Source organism: Ambystoma mexicanum, chromosome 14 (assembly GCF_040938575.1).
Source record: "Ambystoma mexicanum isolate Mex_15411 chromosome 14, UKY_AmexF1_1, whole genome shotgun sequence".
NCBI classification, from domain to species: domain Eukaryota; kingdom Metazoa; phylum Chordata; class Amphibia; order Caudata; family Ambystomatidae; genus Ambystoma; species Ambystoma mexicanum.
The window spans coordinates 160,865,677-160,880,971 of NC_090940.1; the positions used below are offsets into that span (position 1 = coordinate 160,865,677).

At 46.2% G+C, this 15,295-nt stretch overlaps 1 protein-coding gene across 3 annotated transcripts in view; it reads left to right on the plus strand.

Annotated features, from left to right (window-relative positions):
- MGA (MAX dimerization protein MGA) overlaps window positions 1-15,295 on the plus strand; it is an 872,134-nt gene that overhangs the window by 101,395 nt on the left and 755,444 nt on the right. Inside the window, exon 1 of one of the 3 annotated variants that reach the window (XM_069638798.1) lies at window positions 14,484-15,018. The exons of 1 other annotated variant lie outside the window; for it this stretch is intronic. The gene's annotated coding sequence lies outside the window, so the exon portion shown is untranslated. Of the gene's footprint in view, window positions 1-14,483; window positions 15,019-15,295 lie in introns of those variants that run through there. One more of the 3 variants, XM_069638799.1, reaches the window with a different exon arrangement.

Sequence of the window (15,295 nt, forward strand, 5' to 3'; positions counted from 1 at the left end):
TGTTATGGAGGTGTTGCTTTCGGCAAGGAGGCCAGCAACAAAGTCTTTATACCGCTGACGTTGGAACAGATTTTGCAGCTGGTGTAGAGAAAAGAATATTGACCCTTTTTCATGTGGTACACCAATGGTTTTGTCCTTCCTACTCTATTTGGCGAATTCAGGCCTTCAAGTTGGCACCATTAAGGGCTATCTCGCAGCGCTATCCATCTTTAAGCGCACTGCGGAAGAACCATCCTATTTCAAGTTACCCTTGGTAATACAGTTTCTAAAGGGGTTAACCAACGTTTATCCCCCAAGACCATTCCAGGTTCCCCTATGGGATTTAAACCTAGTCTTAACTTTCCTGATGGGCACACCTTTCGAACCACTCCATTCTTGTTCGTTAAGATTTCTTACCCGTAAAACTGTTTTATTAATAGCACTTACATCAGCTAGAAGGGTGAGCGAGTTACAAGCTCTTTCTTGTAAACCCCCTCATACAATCTTTCACAAAGACAAAGTTGTCCTGCAAGTGAAGCCTAATTTCCTCCCAAAGGTGGTTTCTGAATTCCATATCACTCAGAAGATTACCCTGCCATCTTTCTATCCTCCTCCTCATCCGGGGAAAGAGGAAGAGAGGTTACACAGGCTGGACCCTAGAAGGGCTTTAAGTTTTTACATCAGTAGACTGGCCAGGATAAGACAAGCAGACCAGCTGTTTGTAGGCTACACAGGTCACAAGCTGGGGTTACCGATAACTAAGCAGACCATTTCCAGATGGATCATTCTAGCCATTTTGGAATGTTATAAACTGGCAGGAAAAGAGCCCCCTCAAAACCTTAGGGCTCATTCGACCAGAGGTATTGCAGCTTCATCGGCCCTGAAAAGAAGAGTGCCGGTTAAAGACATTTGTGCGGCCGCCACATGGTCGTCCGTCCATACCTTTACACGATTTTACAACTTGGATTCCTCCTCCAGTCAAGAGACTAGGTTTGGAAGGGCAGTATTGCACTCTATTCATCAATAGAAGGCAGCATGAAGTCAGTACTCCCACCTCCAATAATAGAATACTGCTATGGGAGCCTATCTAAGATAAGGAATACGTCGGAGGACACAATCCCTTCGAAGAACAAGTTACTTCTTACCTTGTAACGTTCTTTCGATGGGATGTTCCTCCGATGTATTCCTTATCGACCCTCCCATCCATCCCCGCAGCTCTACTTCCCTTGTTGTTGCAGCTTACGCTCCTTCAGGGTGATTAGTCTAGTCCAGACAGAAATACTGTGGGCTACAAAACGGAATTGAGCAACGGACGCTGCGCGCGGCCTTTATAGGCAGGATGACGTCGATACGGCGGCTGTCGAAGGACATCGACTCGGTGGACGTCGACGCGCAGCGCCCTCTAGAGAAAAATTTTCCAAGGCCAGCAGAGCTGGAAGGAGATATCTAAGATAAGGAATACGTTGGAGGAACATCCCATCGAAAGAAGGTTACAAGGTAAGAAGTAACTTGTTCTTCTGGTTGTTGCTTCGTTCTGCGTTTAAATCCCACATTGTGTGGCAGTAGTGGCTCGGGAGGAAGACCAAGAAAAATGTGTTAGCCTGGGGAAGCAAGTACTGCTTGGTGATGTTCCTTTGTTTTTGAAGGTTTGTTATGCTGTTCCTTAAAGTGTTGTGCAGATTTTTATGTCATTTGTTGAGAAAGTTTGTGCAATGGTGGCAGACTTGTAATCCGTTTCCTTTATTGGGGGTGCAAATAGGTCTCTATCCTGGGGTTTTGGATAGCAAGGTTTTTAAGGGTTTCTAAAATGTCAGATGTCTTCTGGTGTCTGGATTTCTTTTGGGAAATTAGTTCTACACATAGTATGAGTTCTATACACAGTAGAGATCTGCCCTTTTGACTCTAGGGAGAAGAGAAACTTTATAAATGAAGCAAACCAGCTCACCCCTTCTTTAATTGCTTAAAGCCCAATAACGCAGTACTTACTTATTCATACATACACGTTCTCCCACCCCAAAACTGTTTTGCAGTCCTCGAAAAGGACTTGTGCGGTAAAGAAATCTGATGAGTCCATGTGTGACTTTATCTGATGTTCTAATAGTAGTAGATTTTGAGGGAAGCTCCTATATGGCCAGTTGTAACACTCTAATCTGATAGTCCAGAATGAGATATAAAACTCCACTAACCTGGTCGGAACGCCGGAACCGGGACAGCAGCGGCGGAATTGAAAAGCCTCCCTGAGAGTCCTGAGACCCCTACTCTGCTGGAAGGGAAGAAAGAAACTTCAACAGGAAGAGGCAGGACCCCCAGGGAAACCCTCAAGGGGGAAAAAACCCTAGGTGTGTTGTCGGAGATCCTTGCAGACAGGTGGTTTATCCAAGGCGCAGACCTCCCGATTTGATGGCTGTATCACAGGTTCTAACGGGAGAAAACAACAGGTGAATATAGGAGGACAGCGGAATAATAGAATCGATTGGGAGAAGAGAGGGGTTTCTTACGGATGGATTTGGAGGAATCTAGTTGTTGCTGAGAGGTGGAGGGTTCTCGGAGTGAAAGGTAGAGATGGTTGGAAGGAAGCGCTGGAAGGGCACACTATAAGGTAAGAGAGAAAAAGGAATGGTAGATACCATGCAAGATTGAATACACTAGAATAGGGAGAGCCTAGAGTTCGAACTTACGGAGCGTCCTGAAATACAGAAGCGACGCGCGAAGGCGAAAGCCTTCGGTTCTGATATAGCGTCACATGACATGTCGTAATAGTCAGCTGGTTGCGTGGAAGAATCATGTGACCTGTCCTTGACGTGCACTGATGACGTGGAACCACAGTACCGCTAGAACTGGTGGTATTGACAGAAATAGATCGCGCATCTGCACAACAAAGCGCGGAACTGCACATTTTCCACCTATGTAAGTGTACAAAGCAGCGATGACGAAAAGGTGTAACAGTATGCCCTCTCTTCCTGGGGGGCGATCCGGGCTTCCCCGGGTGTAAACTAAAGAAACGTTGAATCAAAAGGGGAGAGTGAACACCAGAAGCAGGTTCCCACGTTCTTTCAGCCGGAGAATACCCCTTCCAGTCAATAAGAAATTGTAGTTGACCCCTGTGGTAGCGGGAGTCACATATACCGGCCACCTCATATTCTGTCCCGGTATCAGTGATCACCGGAGGTGGAATGGTCTTTGTGGAGCGTTGGAAACGATCAGCTACAGTTGGTTTCACTTGAGATAGATGAAAAACAGGATGAATGCGAAACCAGGCCGCCGGGAGAGCCAGTCGAACTGCTGCCGAGCCTACTTTAGATACCAACTTGAAAGGACCAAAGAACCTAGGAGATAATTTAGAAGGGACTAAGGAAGAAACCGAGAGGCCAACCAAACCTTGTCCCCTACTTGTAGTTCTGGAAATTTGCGTCGATGTTGGTCTGCATATCGCTTGGCTCGATCCTGAGCTTCTTGAAGGGCCAACCGAGCCTTCTTTTGGCCAGACTGGATGATGTCTATCAAACAGTCCACCCCTGGTAATTTAGAGGGGGAGGGAGTAATGGTAGGGACAAAAGAAGGGTGAAACCCGTATGAACAGAAGAAGGGGCTAGTCTTAAGGGCAGTGTGCTTGGCATTGTTGTAAGCAAATTCTGCGATTGACAACAGTTCAGACCAATTATCCTGAGCTGCTGAGACGTAACAGCGGAGGTATCCTTCTAGAGTTTGGTTAAGACGCTCCGTCTGCCCGTTGGTCTGGGGATGGTAACCCGAACTGAGTGCCCTCTTAATGCCTAGGAAGTGACAGACTCCTTTCCAATATTGAGAAGTGTATTGTGGCCCTCTGTCAGAGACTATGACTTCAGGTAGGCCGTGTCTGGAAAACACTTCAGAAATGAAGATCCTAGCCATTTGGGCTGCCCCTGGCAATTTGACTAAGGGAATGAATTGGGCCATCTTGGTCAAGTAGTCAATGGTGACCATTATTGTCGTGTAACCTGAGGAAGGGGGAAGATCCACTATAAAATCAGTGGAGATGATTTGCCAAGGTTTCTCGGGAATCGGCATGCGGGAAAGTAAGCCAAAGGGAGGAGCTCGTGAAGCCTTAGACTGGATACATGTTGTACAGGAATTTACATAATCTTGAACATCGACCTGAAGGTTTGGCCACCAGAAATAACGTTGTATCAAATCCAGAGTAGTCTGTATTCCCCGGTGACCTGCAGCTCGGGAGTCATGGCACATCCGAAGAACCTCAGATTGAAGAACACTAGAAGGAATTAGGACCTGTGTTGCGTGGAAATACAATCCTTGATCCTTTGTAAGATGGTGGGTATAAAGAAGATTCTCACATTCAGATTGATTCTTAATGGTATCCAGCTTTAGTAGCTGAAGAAAGTCGGAAATGACTGCCACAAATCTTGCTTGAGGAAACATCTTCTCTGAGCTGAATTGCGAAACCTGTGGTTTCTTTCGAGATAAGGCATCGGCTCTGAGATTCTGGCTTCCTGGGAGAAAGGTGAATTCGATTCGGTAAGGCAGAAAGAAATACGCCCACCGTGCTTGTCTACTATTGGTGGTTTGAGCCTGCTGTAGTACTTTCAAGTTCTGATGGTCTGTACGGACCACAATGGTATGGGGAGATCCTAGTAGAAGATGTCTCCATTCTTCGAAAGCCTTCTTTATGGCCAATAACTCTTTTTCAAGAACAGAGTAGTGTAGTTCTGAGGAGGTAAACGTCTTTGACAGATAGGCCACCGGTCTCTCCTCCCCCGAATCAGTTGTTTGTAGAAGGACAGCTCCTAGAGCGTGATGAGAAGCGTCTGTCTCAAGGATGAATTGGCGGGATTGATCCGGGTTGAGTAAGACCCTGGCGGAGATGAATAAACCCTTTAAGGTCTCAAAGGCTTGTTGGGCAGAAGGATTCCAAGAGAAGACGATCCCCTTCTTGAGTAGTCGAGTAATGGGTAGAATAGTCTCAGAATAACAAGGAATGAACTTCCGATAGAAATTTGCGAATCCGAGAAATCGCTGAACCTCCTTGACGGTGGAAGGAGCTGGCCAATCTAGCACGGCAGAAACTTTTCTGGGATCCATAGAGATCCCATTTGCAGAGATGACAAATCCAAGATAGGTTATCTGAGCTTGATGGAACTCACACTTCTCTGCCTTACAATACAAATGGTTCGTCTGCAAACGACTCAGAACTAGATTAACATGTTGGATGTGGTCTTCAAGAGTGTCTGAGAATATCAAAATGTCATCGAGGTAAATGACGACACAATGAAGCAGCAAATCGGCGAAAAGGTGATCCATAAACCGTTGAAACACAGCCGGCGCATTAACCAGGCCAAAGGGCATTACTTGGTACTGGAAGTGTCCAAAAGGGGTTCGAAAGGCCGTTTTCCATTCGTCATTCGGAGCGATTCTGATGAGATGATAGGCTCCCCTGAGATCTAATTTAGTGTAGAGAGTAGCTCCACGGACGGCTTCAAGAATGTCTTTAATCAATGGCATGGGATACTTGTCAGGAATAGTGATCTTATTGAGCCCTCTATAATCTATGCACGGTCTCAATTCTTCTGTATCTTTCTTTGGAATAAAAAATAAGGAAGCTCCAGCGGGAGATTTAGATTCGGTAATGAGACCGTTCTGAATATTAGCATGGAGATACTCTCGAAGGGCACTCTTCTCCCGTTGGGACAAAACATACATTCGTCCAAACGGAACCGGTTGATCTGGAAGCAGGTCTATATGACAATCATCCCTTCGATGAGGCGGAAGTGTTGGAAACTGGGGAGTTGAGAACACCCTGAGAAAGTGTTGATGACATTTGGGAATCATACTCAAATGACCGATGGAAGGCAATTCGGTGGTAGGAGGAGACTCTGATGGAATATATAGGCCTACCGAATTGCGTGAAAGACAATGTGTGACACAGTACTCCGAGCCCAAAAAAAGTGTTCCTGCCTTCCAATTTATGTAGGGGTTGTGTAATCGCAACCAAGGCAGACCAAGAATAATGGGGAAGTGAGCCGCTCTGATTAAATCGAACACCAATGACTCTTTATGAGAGGCGATCAAACAAGTTAGCTGTTTGGTCTGTTCTCGTATAGGTCCCGAGCTTAATGGACTACCATCGACTCCTAAGATAGGTGTAGAAAAGGGTTTAGGAGTTCTGTCTATCCCGTTCTTAGCTGCCCATTTATCATCAATGAAGTTTCCAGCGGCTCCGCAGTCGAGCAGAGCTGGTATGTCCATCAAGTTACGGTCAGGCAACAAGATGGTCAATGAAAGTACAACCATGGAGGGGTTATTAGCCAATGGTTCAAAAGTGGACTCTTCTTCTATCGGGGAACCCTGAAGTTGTACTCCTACCGTGGTTCCCCTTACGGTAGGGGCTTGGCGTTTCCCGACGGCAAAGGTCTGGATCTGCGAGGAGGGACAACAGGACAATCTCGTAACAAATGGGAAGAAGACCCACAATACATACACAGGTTCAAGGCCTTCCGTCGTTCTCTCTCTATGGCTGAAATAGGACCTCTAACAGATCCTATCTGCATGGGTTCCTCAGAAGGAGTGGTCTTATGTTGTAGGGCCAAGATATCAGGGTTGAGACGAGGACCTTTCCCTTTCTTCCTTTCGATAGAACGCTCTTGAAGGCGGTAGTCTATTTGCATAGTCAAAGATATCATCTCCGCCAGATTCGCTGGCCGTGGGATCTTGGACACCTCATCCTTCAAATCCTCCGCAAGTCCTCGTCGAAAGAGAGTGAGTAGTCCGTCATCAGGCCAACCGGTTTCTGAAGATAACTGTTTAAATCGAGTAATATAGGACATAAGGTCCTTCTGACCTTGCCTGAGATCAAGAAGCCTTTCCTGCGTGGCTACCGAAATCTCTTGTCGACCAAACATGGACCTGAGACTGTTGGAGAACGCTGGATAGGAATCCAATACAGCGTTTCCGGAAGTGACTAACGGAGTAGCCCAAGCAAGGGCAGGACCCGTTAGGTGTGAAATGAGAAATCCTACCTTGTCCTTATCCGTGGGAAAGAATCGAGATTTGAACGTAAACTGAATGATGCAACTATCCAAGAAATTCTTTCAACTTATGTGGGTCACCATCATACTTGCCCAAGGAGAGAGTAACGGGAGGGGTTTCAGAAAAGGCCCGAGTCAACTGTTGTTTTAATTGTGCATTGTCTTGTTTAAGACTCTGCATTTCAATAGACATAGACTGCATAGCAGCCATTAGCTGCTGCATTTGTTGTTCCATCCCTGCACCGCCGCTCCGACCAAGCTAGAGAGTTTCTTTTTAAGGCGTCGCTTACTGTAACACTCTAATCTGATAGTCCAGAATGAGATATAAAACTCCACTAACCTGGTCGGAACGCCGGAACCGGGACAGCAGCGGCGGAATTGAAAAGCCTCCCTGAGAGTCCTGAGACCCCTACTCTGCTGGAAGGGAAGAAAGAAACTTCAACAGGAAGAGGCAGGACCCCCAGGGAAACCCTCAAGGGGGAAAAAACCCTAGGTGTGTTGTCGGAGATCCTTGCAGACAGGTGGTTTATCCAAGGCGCAGACCTCCCGATTTGATGGCTGTATCACAGGTTCTAACGGGAGAAAACAACAGGTGAATATAGGAGGACAGCGGAATAATAGAATCGATTGGGAGAAGAGAGGGGTTTCTTACGGATGGATTTGGAGGAATCTAGTTGTTGCTGAGAGGTGGAGGGTTCTCGGAGTGAAAGGTAGAGATGGTTGGAAGGAAGCGCTGGAAGGGCACACTATAAGGTAAGAGAGAAAAAGGAATGGTAGATACCATGCAAGATTGAATACACTAGAATAGGGAGAGCCTAGAGTTCGAACTTACGGAGCGTCCTGAAATACAGAAGCGACGCGCGAAGGCGAAAGCCTTCGGTTCTGATATAGCGTCACATGACATGTCGTAATAGTCAGCTGGTTGCGTGGAAGAATCATGTGACCTGTCCTTGACGTGCACTGATGACGTGGAACCACAGTACCGCTAGAACTGGTGGTATTGACAGAAATAGATCGCGCATCTGCACAACAAAGCGCGGAACTGCACATTTTCCACCTATGTAAGTGTACAAAGCAGCGATGACGAAAAGGTGTAACACCAGTGGTCTATCTACTTTACAAGGCGAGATCATATAATGAAGCAGTTCATGTTCTACTAGATCTTCCATTGTTTTCCAGATCTTGTCAGAAGACTGGTTTAGCTAGTCACATAGAGTGTTCAATTGTGCTGCCTGTTGGGACTAAACTATGTTAGCACAACCCAGACCCTCCTCCTCTCTAAAACGATACAAAGTCTTTTTGGCTAGTGTGAAGTGTCAGAAATGAGAAACTGACACAAAGTTGTAGGGTTCTCAACATTCACCAGGTTTTATTAAACAAAAAGGGTATGATGAGGGCCCATCTATCCCTATTTTAACGAGAATGTCCATAGCTGTGAAACTAAAACAAGTTGAACTTTTATTTGACCCTCACATTAACATATACAAAAATATGCAAGGTAATTGTCTCCGATTCCAACCCAACAAATGATAATGTGAAAGTTCAAAATGTGTAATTCCAATAAGGCAATCCTTGTATTCAGGAGTTGGCTCCCTTCCCCTGAACAAATTCAAGAAGTCTGTGGGAATATGTGGTTCTGATAATGTTCTTATCAAATGAACGAAAAATGTATTTTCCACATAAAAGCATCTTTCATGGTAAAGCAAACTGTCTCATCCACAGAATACTGTTTTCAGAATAGCTAAATACTTATCTTCTCCAAAATGTCTTTTCTTAGAATGGCAAAATCAAACGTCTTTCAAAGAACACTTTTCTGCTTTACACAATTGTACCTTTCCTTGTGTACTCCCCAGCCAGGAATTTTTCAACAACTTTAACTGAAATACTTTTGATATCCTGGTTTACTCTCCTGCCAGAAACATCTCCTCTTTCACTTGTATAGATCTCCCTGGTATACTCTCCTGCCAAGTATCACTTTCCAAAAAGCATCATTACCCGATACTCTCATCGGGTCTTTCTGCAATCTTCCTTTCAATCTCTCTTGGCAATGCTTGTTCCAGATTTCCCCCAACTGATATCTCATGTCAGGAGAACTGCACAACTCTTGCCTTTGTATTTCTCTTACAATGTCTTTTGGTTTATGGCAATGTGTTCTCCAGGCCTCCCCCTACAGACATCCCATGTCAGAACTCTGCCATGTTTGCCTCTTTATTTCACTCCCAAAGTCTTTTGGCTTCTGGCAATGCTGGTTCCAGGTTTCCTCCAACTGACATCTCACGTCAGGAGACTTTTACCATGTTTGCCTTCTCTTTATAATTTCATTTGGTCGATATGCAAAAGTAATTTTCATATACTCTGTCTCTGCATGTCCCAGGCCCCTTTTCTCTCAGGCTGACTCAACGATAATGCTTTAAACACTTGTTGGAATAGAGATTGTCAGAGGCAGCAGAGGTTCTATGTACATTATGTGAATTACCCATCACAACACTTGGCTCCATTTACAATAAGCCATTATTGTTTTAACAATTTGGGTTTAGGGGGTGGGGGGCTGGAAGAATCTGGTGTCTGTTAATGGAGTTACCACTTCACCCTGATATGTCTCCTTCCATATGGTCCTCCCTCATGATACCGCCCACAGGGCCAGGATCAGGTAGCGGCTGTCTTTCCCTGGCCATATGGGAGGAGACCGCTACCGGGGTTCCAGTGATGATTTCGCAGGATTCATCAGACTAGTCTGTAAGGTTAACCTCTACGTGTAGGCAGAGATGTAACATTTTCGGGACAGCACAATGGGAATTCAGATTGTCCCTAATCTTATAGAAAAGCGAGTAGAAATTGGCTGCTTGCAGATCTGACATCTTTGTTGTCATACTAGAATCCTAAGTATTTCATTATTTCCAACAAAAGTGCCCGGTCCTGTGTATGTTCATCTGTCAGTCGTCAGATGGATTTATATTTTAAAAATGTGCTCGTCTAAGCCGCAGTATGATGCTACTTTAGGAGCTTAAGCAAAGCTGGGACTGAAATGAGGGGCTCATTTAAAGTTAAGACTCATCTGCAGAGTGTTATGTTCCAATCCACTGTAAGTGATACCGTACATAGAATCTGCTTGGCGTATTTTTGCTGCTAGTGATTCAACCCACAAGGGAGAAACTAGGGGAGTAAAGAACACCTGCCTCGTGTCTCTCTTCAGGGAGTAAGGATATGAAACACACTCATCCACTGACACTTGAGCCATGGGATAGAAAAAAAAGCCCTAGGATAATTATCACCGAATCTCATCTTCCTCGAACTTATGTTGAGATAAAGGCCACTCAAGAAGAACCACAGCTTTTCTGTGCCCAGGGCTATTAATGTAGTGGGGGGGTAGGTCCTATGTGCAAGGTCTAGCAAGTTTACCACATGTTGTATGCTGCCTGATGCTTGTCTTCCCTCAACAAATCCACATTCTTTCCGGTTCCTTTACCAGAATGTTGGCATATAGCTTAGCATTTGTATTCAATAGGGCTCTCGGGCGAAAAGACCTACATAAAGCAGCGTTATGCCCCAGTTTATGCAATATTAAGATGCCTCTTTTGCTCATTGAACTTATAACTGCCTCATCGAACAAGAGCTGCTAGGTGGGAAAAGTCTCCTAAAACTGAGACAGGAAACCAGAAGGGCCAACAGTCTTCTTTACTTCAGAATTTCATTGCTAGTATAATGTTGTCCTTAGTATGCCTCCCTCTAAAATGTTCTTGCCGCTGGGATATAAGTATCGAAAGACACATCGGTCTAAATAAAATTCAAAAATGCTGTTTCTATCTATTTTTAGCAGCATACGCAGCAGGAGTAATTCTTAGATAGAGCCACATCGTCGGATTCTTGTTATGTAGTTGATACATCCTCCCTCCTGAAGCGTGTGATGAAGTCCACTACCCGTTGAGCATGGCAGGGGACAGTCAAAGGACCCCAGGACAAAGCAGTGGCCCTTAAACGCCTACATTAGGGATAGGGCCACCCCTCATCAATCTTGCAGGCATGCTCTGCTCCACCTACACAGGCGTAGACACCGCTCTTCAATTTACCAAGAAAAGAGATGGATGCGAGACAGGCCAGGCAATCCAGGCGGCAGTCAACCAACAAGCACCACCTCACAACTGAAATCCATCTTTGGGGTGTGACCAATTGGCCAGTCCCTATCCCAGCAACTGAAAGAGGGTCAGAAACTGCTCTTAAATCTATCAAGAGAAAGAGCAGAGAAATGTTAGCCTTGGGATTGAGGAAGACAGTTCATGATGCCTAAGTCCCACCTCAGAACTGCCTGTCCTCCACGGTTATGGGATCTATAAGCCAGTCTCTATAGGAGTGACCTGACAAGGGAGTTGTCAAATGATGACAGAACTGGAAGATGGAGGGTACCGTCCTTGAAGTTGTGGTCCATTATACACTTGACACCATCCTAGGTTGAGAGAGCTAGTACTTCCAAGTTCCCTACACCAAGCTTGCACACCCGATTTACTTACCCCAGTGAGAGGTAGGGTCAAGGTACACAAGGCAGAAAGGGCACCTTACTGGAGAGACGAGCCAATCCCAAGTCCCATACCATGGCTTTAAGATATCCCTAGGGGTGTAGCCCGACAGCCAATTGGCGTCTCAGCTGCCACATTTGCGTACAGCAGGAAGAGGTTGGAAGGCGGGGCCAAAGACTGAGTAAATTGATGTGGACGTCGTTCAAAAGAAGGAAGACTCTGTTGGAGCTGGCACCTAGAGTTCGGAACAGGAACAAGAAGTGGGGAACTTGGCGGGCAAAAGGGAAGATGGCCCTAAAAAGGTATGGTGAGTTAATAGAGCTGATTGGCGTTAGGGAGGCCCATGTTCCAGGTGTGTTTAAGGAAGTGGTTAGTCTGCACAAAGAGGTTGGTAAATATTTCAAGTAAGGCATTTATGATCTGAGGCAGCAGGTGTCCATTTGAAAGAGTTGTTCTGCGAGAATAAGGAGGAATGTCGTAAGGATTTTGAGGAGGCATTAATGAGTTAGAGGTGAGCAGGTACCATCTTTTGAAAAATGTTTTTATGACTCAAAAGCTTAAGAGCATCAGTGGGAGGGTATTGTTAAGCTTCATGAGGTTGTTAGAGAACTGGAGGAGGCACTAGGTATATGTAAGGAGAGGGAGGCTGCTTCAAGGGGAAACGTGATGAGATTGAATGAGGAGGTTGGTAAACATTTGAGGAGAGGATGAGGAATATTTGAGGGTGAAGAAGCAGTTTTGAAAACAGGAGGATGTAGGAACGATTAAGGAGTTTGGTAAAACAACAGGAGGAAGTATTAGGAGTGAGTGAAAAGAGGTTTGATGCGTATCAAGACGGTATAATGGGAGAGGTTGCACAGATATTTGAAGAATGTCACAATGCGGTTGTTGGGGACATGGAAAAGCAGTTTGGTAAACAAGAAGTGTTAAGAGTGATTGAGAAGTTTGTAGAAGATCAGAAAGAGGTGGTAGAAGACAGCGAGAAGTAGTTTGTAGAACACCAAGAGAAGAGCAAGGTCAGCATAGGAAGGCTTTGCACAGCCTACCTGGTCCTCGGCAAGTATTTAAATGGGTGGAAGAACAAGAAGATGTGGCTTGAAGGACGAGTATGATGGGTGCAGAGGTGAGGACGGCGGAAGAAACAGGGAGGGGATAGGGCACTCTTGTCAGCACCATTATAATTGTGAGGGGATCCATCCAGCTGGCTCCAGTTCTATACCAACAAGGGTGCTGGAAGTCTGCAACTACAGACCAAAGGGAAGAGAGCGCATGGGTAGCTTTAGAAGAGGGACGACCTCCAAGGACAGACTTTACTACTTTCATCCAACCTTCTGAACATTACTATAGCCCTAACAAAACTCTTAACTTTGGTCTGGCTGGTTAGTTAAGCTTTCACTTATGAGACAAAGGTTTTATATATTGCAATGCTACTTTGGCCTTCAGTTTGAATGCCAAAGGTTTTCTCACCCTATTTTGCCCCATTCACAGTACCCTTGGCCAGCCAATTTCAGGGTGCACCCAGGCCTGTTATAGCCCATTATAATTGTGAGGGGATCCATCCAGCTGGCTCCAGTTCTATACCAACAAGGGTGCTGGAAGTCTGCAACTACAGACCAAAGGGAAGAGAGCGCATGGGTAGCTTTAGAAGAGGGACGACCTCCAAGGACAGACTTTACTACTTTCATCCAACCTTCTGAACATTACTATAGCCCTAACAAAACTCTTAACTTTGGTCTGGCTGGTTAGTTAAGCTTTCACTTATGAGACAAAGGTTTTATATATTGCAATGCTACTTTGGCCTTCAGTTTGAATGCCAAAGGTTTTCTCACCCTATTTTGCCCCATTCACAGTACCCTTGGCCAGCCAATTTCAGGGTGCACCAAGGCCTGTTATAGCTCATCAAATATAGTTGATACGACCGACTGCAACTGAAAAATCTTTTCTTGATCAGTTCTCTCCAAAACACGATTTTAATGTTCGATTTTCCAGGTACAGAAGCCCCTAATTTCTTTAGTTTGGATACTTTGTCTATAAGAGCAGCGCTCAAGGAAGCCTTGCAAGCTTCCCACGTGGAATGAGTTGACAGCTTCTGAAGCATTAGCCGTAAAATACATCCACGAACCTCAACCTATCGATTGCACTGGGCTTGCGCTACTGGAAGGAATTCCGACATCGTTGATTTTTGCAGTTGCATTGCATCTCATCACTGCATTCTCGTGCAAATTATCAGAGCCCTGCCTCTGTTGATACACTTATTAAATTAGATAATAAGACTCGGCAGCTCCGTTGTGTCCTAAACGGCATAATGCTTCATTCCGGATCTTTAGACAATGCGCCCGTCTATTTGCATTTTACATTTGTAAGAGGATGGTTAACACGAAGGCTTTGGTTTATTCCCTAAAGCTCAATGATAGTTTGTGCGTGTTTGCGGGTTGTAGCGCCAATAAAATCTGTTTGAGCAGACTGGTCTCCTATCGGCACAGTCGAAAACCTACGGACTGATCATATCCCAGAGTCTACCCACCCTCCCCTCTTTCAGTTGGGCCGCGCGGTGTCGGGCCTAGAAGCCTGTGGCACGCAGCACGGTTCTGCGCGTCACACCCGAGCGTTCAGCTGCGTGTCTCGTGCTCCCCTGGCGATATGGTGGTGCGCTAGCTTGAGGTTTCTAGAATGTACGAGGCTTTTCATAGCTTCAGCTCCTCACGACAAGAGCCACGCGATCTTCTAGCCCAGTGCTCCGTTTCGGCACCCAGGAAACTGCCCGCCCCTTGGTCTACCGGCCCACAGCAGACAGCGCGCGTACAGTCCGCAGGGACCCCTATCGTCACCCTTTTCGGCGAGGATCGGCCGTATCTACTGTCTCGGCCGGCGAGATATGGCACGTGACCCGCAGGTTCTACCCACAAACGGGGTGGGCTGTACTGCGTCACATGCAACCTGCCTTCCCTCTGCGCATGCGCACGTGACGTAGCGCCAGTGCGCACGCATGTTTTTCTCGGCTGCTCTGCACACGCTCCACCCTGGGAACGGAAAGGTGATAGACGCGGAAACTGAGCGGACCGCGTGTGGCGGGACAACCGTGCACTGCTTTGCGTGAGACGCGCCTCTTTATCACTCAGTATTTGCAGTACCTTCCAGAAAGCCACCTCTGCCATGGGCCGGGACTCGTGCGCGATACAATGGGCGCGGACTTCGCGCCTCCCGCCCCTCTGCACCGGAAGAGGCGTGAACCAAGGGTGTCACTAGGTGCGTAGGGGTTTGGAACCCGAGGCACGCGGTGTGGCTCGGGCGATTAAGTCGGCCTAGCCCAGCAGTGATGCTCCGCACGCAACCTTGAGAACGAAGAGGAGCAGCACGAGGACAGACGTCACGAGTGTGAGATGATTCAAGCCAGGGTCTGGTAAAGACCCAGAACCAGCAATGTTGGTGCCAGGAAGCACATTCGAATATGTGAGGCATTGCACACCTGGAGCCTGGTAATGACCCAGTTTTAGGAGTACTAGTGTCAGGTAATGACACTGTCAAATGTTTTTGCAGGCCTTGTCCAAGTATTGACATATTGCATGAAACAATTAGACATTATCAGACCACCAGTTTAGGAACTTGGAAATGACTCGGTGTTAGCAATGCTACTGTAAGCAATTGACCAGCTGTCAAAACATGTTGAATGTAATGGTAGTCTTGCTACCTTCAGTAATGATCAGTGCCAGTCATAGACGTCAGTAATTACCCGCCCAGGCCTAGTAATTCGACTGCTGACAAAGGAGTGCAGACCTGGCTCGGTAT